Source organism: Diospyros lotus, chromosome 13 (assembly GCF_014633365.1).
Source record: "Diospyros lotus cultivar Yz01 chromosome 13, ASM1463336v1, whole genome shotgun sequence".
Taxonomy (NCBI): domain Eukaryota; kingdom Viridiplantae; phylum Streptophyta; class Magnoliopsida; order Ericales; family Ebenaceae; genus Diospyros; species Diospyros lotus.
Window position 1 is genome coordinate 36064565 of NC_068350.1, and position 7305 is coordinate 36071869.

The following is a 7305-nucleotide window of genomic DNA, read 5'->3' on the forward strand; positions in this document are numbered from 1 at the left end:
AGATTACAGAATGTGAATGAGAAGGCAGAAAGAACTTGCCTGAGGTTGACTGAGCCTTCTTCTCGCTGAGCTTCAATGGTAAAGAAAGATATGTAGATGATACCACAAGGATGAGAAGAGAAAGTATAAGAATAACACAGGAGGGTGAGGAAGAAGAAGCAATTGAACAATGGGGAGGCAAAAATGGATTAGGTAATTGCACTGAAATGGAAACACACACAGTGTGTGTAAGAAAATGGTGGCTACGGCACCAGGTCTGCACGCCAGCCTTACTCAATTGCCCCTATTTTTTTTTCTAATAATAAACCAGCTTTTTAGGGCAATTTTTGTATTTAACACATATCCTTATCTTAAATTTTTCTTTTTTCTTATTCACATAAAAATTTAATTTCCTTTACCATTGGGCCCAAGTCCAACCCAACAACTATCTAGCCCATCTGATAAACCCACAGACTCATTAACTAATTAACTGAAACCCATTTTATTATTTCCAGTTCTATTAAAAATTATACTCATATACTTATTGTCTCGATTACATGAACCATAAAATAAAATTATACAAATCTAAAATTATTGTTATGCCATCAAGGAGATTTACCATCAAGTATTAAAATACTTAGACCCACATTTAAAATGTCATTAAGTTAACGTTAAGTATTAAAACATCTAGGTTCACTTTAGGGTCGTTACAGTTGTTATCCACTTGCAGTTGTCGCCATGGCTTATCGCGATTGTCGATGCATGCTACTTAAATTAATTTTATTTTTAAATTAAAAATTTGTTTTTATTTAATATCTTTATATAAATATAAGTAAGATAGTCATTGTTAATAGTTGACTTACACAGTTTTCCGCCTAAACTGTGTTATTTATTTTTTTTCCCAATCTATTACTCTGCCCACATTCAATTTATTGAATATAATACTAGAAAATGAATTATTTAATTTATTGAATACAGCAGGCTCCAATACACTAAAAAATGAATTATTCAATTTAGTGAATACAGAAGTTCCAATGCATCAAAAAATAAATTATTCAATTTATTGAATACAACATATAAATATTTAGGAATAAAAAAATAAAAAAATATATCTTAAACATATTAAACAGTGATGGAAAGCTTTTGAAATTTATTCAGCATAGTAAGTATGGTTAATGATGGTTGTAACATTAATTTTTCAAGCAGATAAATATTATCGAATATACAACTATCAATTAAAACTAGGAAGGCAGAGACTTAATAAGTTGACTGTGTTATTTTTTTTTTTTCAAAACTCTACATTCAATTTATTAAATATAGCAGATTTCAATGGACAAAAAAATGAATTATTCAATTTATTGAATATAATTGTTCTAATGCTTCAAAAAATAAATTATTCAATTTATTGAATACAACAGATAAATATTAAGGAATAAAAAAATATATCTTAGACACATTAAATAACAGATAAATATGGTTAATGATGGTGTTGCGAAAAATCTCTACAAAACAATGGGTTAGAACTCAATCGAAATCAAACCAAAACAACTGAATGCAAGAACAAATCAAGGCAGAAAATTAAACTCCCTGTTTAGCAACAATGGCAGTCACGAAGACTGCTCCAAGGCTCAGATCTGGGCTCGTTCAAACACCACTTAGGCAATAACCAACGAATAGGGACACCAAGCCATAAAGGAGCCCGAAGAATCGAAGCCCTCAACCCCCCCAAGTCTCTCGGCCGATCGACACCCCTCACACAAGCCACACATGCTTCCATACACAATAGGATCTACCAAGGAACAGAGAGTAATCATGAAGATATGGGTTCAACAATGGCCGAAAAACTTATCTCGAAGAGAAGACAGCAACTCGGACTAAATAGGTGTTGCAAACGCCATTGATGAACAACCACAGCACACAAGGAAAGTGTGGCACTCAGCAAAGAAAGAAGCATCTGACCGAGAAGGAAAGAAACCCCAAGAGGATCGGCCATCAATGGAAAGAAGCAATCGGCCACAACAAGGATGCCCAAGGAAGAGAATTGGCTGCTACAGACTAGGGCTCATAAAAGGGGAAATGATCCTTTTTATATTAAGGGCCTAGGCCACAAAGAGAAATGGGTTAAGGGAAATGGGCTTCATGGGCTTGGGCTTCATGGGCTTCCTTCCTCCCTTGAGCAAATGAGTCAAGGCCCATTTCTCCTCCAAAAGGAAGGTTAAGGGCTTATGGCCCGACTTTTAGAAATAGGCTGCCAGTAAGTGGGTTGAACCGTTGCTTCAATCTCGAGCCAAAGCCTATAAAGTTAACCCGAACTATCGTCATCGCCTTGGGCCTCATTAGGAAACACAACCCAACAATCTCCACCTTGATTCCTAATGAGGCCAACACACACAAAACAAGCACATGCAACAAATGCAAAGCATGTAACTAATGCAGAACATGCAACAGATGCAAAACATGCAACAAATGCATATCATCCACATAGGAAATGCAACAAATGCATATCATCCACATAGGAAATGCAACAAATCCATATCATCCACATAGGAAATGCAACAAATGCACATTATCCACATAGGAAATGCAACAAATGCATAAACATGTTTTTAAGGCCTTTTCTCATCCTTCCACTTAGGCTAGGATCTCTCTAATCCTCCTACCTAGGCTAGGATTTATCTAATCCTCCCACTTAGGTTAGGATCTAACTCATCCTACCACTTAGGTTAGGATCTTTCTTTTGAAAATGAGTTGGCTAAGACTCTCCACCTTGCTCGAGGTTCTATTCATAACGACTCTCCACCTCGCTTGAGAATCCATTCATGTCACTCAAAATGCTAAATCTAAGAGTGTGAACACCTCACCAACCTCACTAGGATCATAAGGGGTCACTACATTGGATTCTTCCTTTTGTTTACCTTTCTTGGCATAACAATCCTTAATGAAATGTCCGATTTTCCCACAACCGTAACACTTCTTATCTTTCCCTTGGGTTTTGGACTTTGACCTACATTTTCCTTTCTTGCTACCTTCCTCTTGACTCCTTAACTGAGACCTACCCCTCATCACGTGGACCTCACCATATTTTCTCTCACTTTCAAGTTCTATTTCTTTACTCCTAAGAGAATCTATGACAATTTCTGGTGTTAGAGTATCCCTACCATACTTAATGGCATTTTTTACCACCTTAAAGGCATCAGGAATGGCATTCAAAAGAATTACAGCCTTATATTCCTCACACTTTTTCACCACAATTCGTGATATCTTGAACCAACTTGTTAAAGACATCTAAGTTGTCATCCAAGTCCCTAGAGGGGTCAATCTTAAAATTAAAGAAACTTTCAAGCAAATAAAGCTTATTAGGAGTGGATTTCTTAACATATAATTTTTTCAATTTTTCCCAAAGTTTTTTAGTTGTGTCAAGTTTTCCTACTTTCTTTAACACTGAATCAGAGATATGCAAGATTATAGAAGTATAGGCAAGTTCATCTATTTCTAATTTCTGATTAGCTGTTGTGTTTTCAAGATACTTGCCATCTATGGCTTTTGATACCTTTTGTTGAACTAAAATCCCTTTCATTTTCTGTTGCCAAATAGAAAAATCCCCCTTCCCATTGAACACCCTCATTTCAAAATGTGTAGCCATGTTCACAAAAAATATGTTTAACACACAAATAAGAAATGCAACCCACAAAAAAAAAAACACTAAGTTTTTCACACTGTATCTTGAACAATGAGTATGCACAAAAAACAGATTCAATCAAGGGGCAAATTTTTTAACAGGGATAATACTGATTTTCTAGGCACAATTTTAAAGCACTAAGCAGTTAAAATAACCACAGATAAATCTCAAAAAAAAAAAATTCCCAATATGGCAGCAGCAAAATAAACACAGATATGATGCTACCTAAGTGGACATACAAAAAAACATAAAGTTTCAATTTTAAACTTAGGCAACAGATTCACTTAGAATCAATTCCAACAAAAAATGGTACCAAAATAACTGATTGCACGCAGCAACAAACAAAGTTAGCTATATTTAAATGCTCTTAGCAGTTTAAACAGGCACAGGTAAAACACAAAGGTATCAAACAAAAATACCAAGCTGAAATCTAGATAAAGATCATAAACAAATTCTGATACCTAATAGATTTACGAGGCACTAAGCAACAATGCAGATTTCATAGATATCACAAAGATATCATAGATTTACTAAGCAATAATCAAAAGCACCAAGCAATTGAATAAGCACAAATAAATCACTTAAAGAAATCTAAAACCACAGAGGTTACCACATAGATCTCAGAATTGAGATCTGAAGTTGAAGAGGGTCGGATCTAGTACGGATCTGGAGCAGAGAGAGGCACCTGTCGGCCTCTACACGCTGCCTCACACGTCGCCGCTGCAGCCCCACACGCTGCCGCCGACCAATGAGTAAGCTGGAATGCATCGGTCAGGGGAAACCCCTTCGGATGGTTGATTACGGCTATGGGGTTGATTCACCCCAACTCAAGCCCTGCACACAGTAAAAGATGAAGAACAGATTCGGTTTTCAACATAAAAACCCTTACCGTGAAATCAAACCCAAAACCGAAAGGGGATTCTCGATTCGGTTTTGATTTTGAGTAACCCAGGAGCCATACAAGGCTCTGATACCAATTGTTACGAAAAATCTCTACAAAATAGTAGGTTAGAACTCAATCGAAATCAAACCAAAACAACCGAATGCAAGAACAAATCAAGGCAGAAAATTAAACTCCATGTTTAGCAATAATGGCAGTCACGAAGACTGCTCCAAGGCTCAGATCTGGGCTCGTTCAAACACCACTTAGGCAACAACCAACGAATAGGGACACCAAGCCACAAAGGAGACCAAAAGCTCGAAGAACCGAAGCCCTCAAATCCCCCCAAGTCTCTCGGCCGATCGACACCCCTCACACAAGCCACACATGCTTCCACACATAGTAGGATCCACCAAGGAACATAGAGTAATCACGAAGATATGGGTTCAACAATGGCCAAAAAACTTACCTCGAAGAGAAGACAACAACTTGGACTAAATAGGCATTGCAAACGCCATTGACGAATAGCCACAGCGCACAAGGAAAGTGTGGCACTCAGCAAGGAAAGAAACCCCAAAAGGATCGGCCATCAATGGAAAGAAGCAATCGGCCACAACAAGGATGCCCAAGGAAGAGAATCAACCGCCATAGACTAGGGCTCATAAAAAGGGAAATGATCCCTTTTATATTAAGAGCCTAAGGCACAAAGAGAAATGGGCTAAGGGAAATGGACTTGGGCTTCATGGGCTTCCTCCCTCCCGTGAGCAAATGAGCCAAGGCCCATTTCTCCTCCAAATGGAGAGTTAAGGGCTTATAGCCCGACTTCTGGAAATGGGCTGCCAGTAAGTGGGTTGAACCGTTGCTTCAATCCCGGGCCGAATCCTATGAAGCTAACTCGAACTATCGTCATCGCCTTGGGCTTCATTAGGAAACACAACCCAACAGATGGTTTAAATGTTAATCCTTCAAGCAGATAAATGGGCAATTGTACGTTACAATATCAAGAGTCAAAAGTTGCAGTGAGTTGAAAATGCTAATATGTGATAAAGAGGGTGAACAAACAACTTCGATCACAAATGTTATATACAAAGAAGTCTTCCAAAATTTATTTTAATCACAATAAAATAAATTTATTATTTCTTCACTAATTCATATAGTATATTAAATTTGTTGTAATATGCATTCTATATTTTGAACTATTAATTTATACATGTTTTTGTTGGACATTGTATCTCGTGCATCGCATCACATGGGTCGAGAACTAGTTTTTAGCTAAAAGATGACTTTTTTTTTTAAATATATTCAACAATTGCATGATTTTTTAGAATCACATATCATTTTATAAAATTTCTCACCTTTTATAATGTAAAAGAGCTTTTTTGTTAAATAATTATTTTTATCATTCCATTTCATTGAAATGATAACGCATTAAACATAACAATTAAATAAAATAATCATTCTATTGTTACATGTACGTATTAAACGTAGCAATAAAATAGAATAACTATTTCATTTCATTCCTATTTCATCTCATTCTTCTTTACCATTCAAAACTATTATATCCAACCAAACAATCTAAAACGAACCTCTTTACGTGAACTATTAGATTCGAGCCTAACCCTTTCTTTTCCTAAATCACTTGATTACGTTGAGTGTAGATAAATTAATTTATTATTTTATTCGATAAGATAGCCATTACTATGCATCGATTAATATATATTTATTATATATTATTTTCATTTTTAAATATTTGTATTAATTTATTAAATAATTTAAAATGCAACAAATTCTTCATCAATCAATAAAATTATTTAGAGTTAAAATTAAAATATAATAAGTACATACAATTATTAACACTACTCTTCAAAAATATTTTAAAAATTTACATTTTACTTCAATGTTAGATACCCACAAGCCAGAATATTGTTAAGTTAGTTGAAATGACAAAATTATCCTTATTGTTTTTATTTATTTGTAATTATAATATATATTTTATTTGTAAACAATATATCTTAATTACAAACGACATGACCCATGCCCAACTATGGTCTGACCTAGGGGTGTCAAAATAAGTAAACAGTTGGGTTCAGGTTCGATCATTAACAAGTTGTGATCTATTAAGACTCAACTCAAATTTGATCTGTTAGCTTATTAGGTTAAGGATGCCCGATTTGAATCTGAACGTGTTAAGTAAACATGTAAATAGATTAATTTGTTAAACACATGTTAAAATTAACATGTAGAGATTAGGTTAATCAATTAACCTGTTTAAGTATCTATTTACATTTAAATATTAATTAAAATGTCAAAACTAAAAATAAAATAAAATAACCCATAAATTACTAATTAAATTATTAGTTTTAGAATAGTACATCCATAATCCATGATACAACTTAAAAAATAATCAAAATATTAATAAGAAAAACATATGAATTTATTTTATATTAATGGCTTATAACGAGTCAATTTCACTTTCAAGTTTCGTGTCGACCCATTTAGACTTGTTTTTTAATAGGATCAGTTTCGAGTTTTTTTATGTTGAACTATTATTAACATAAAGCCAATAACCTCTTATCGAGTCGACTCAACAACAACCAAAACCTATTAAGAGTTTACCTAAACTCCATTAATTTCATCTTAAGTTCGAGTTGGATCATTGAGTTAGAAAATCTATTAATAACTCTAATTTGATTTCTTTATATTTTGGGAATAATATATCACACAATAAATAAGTTGAACTAGCTTAACACATCCTAACTTCTTTGAC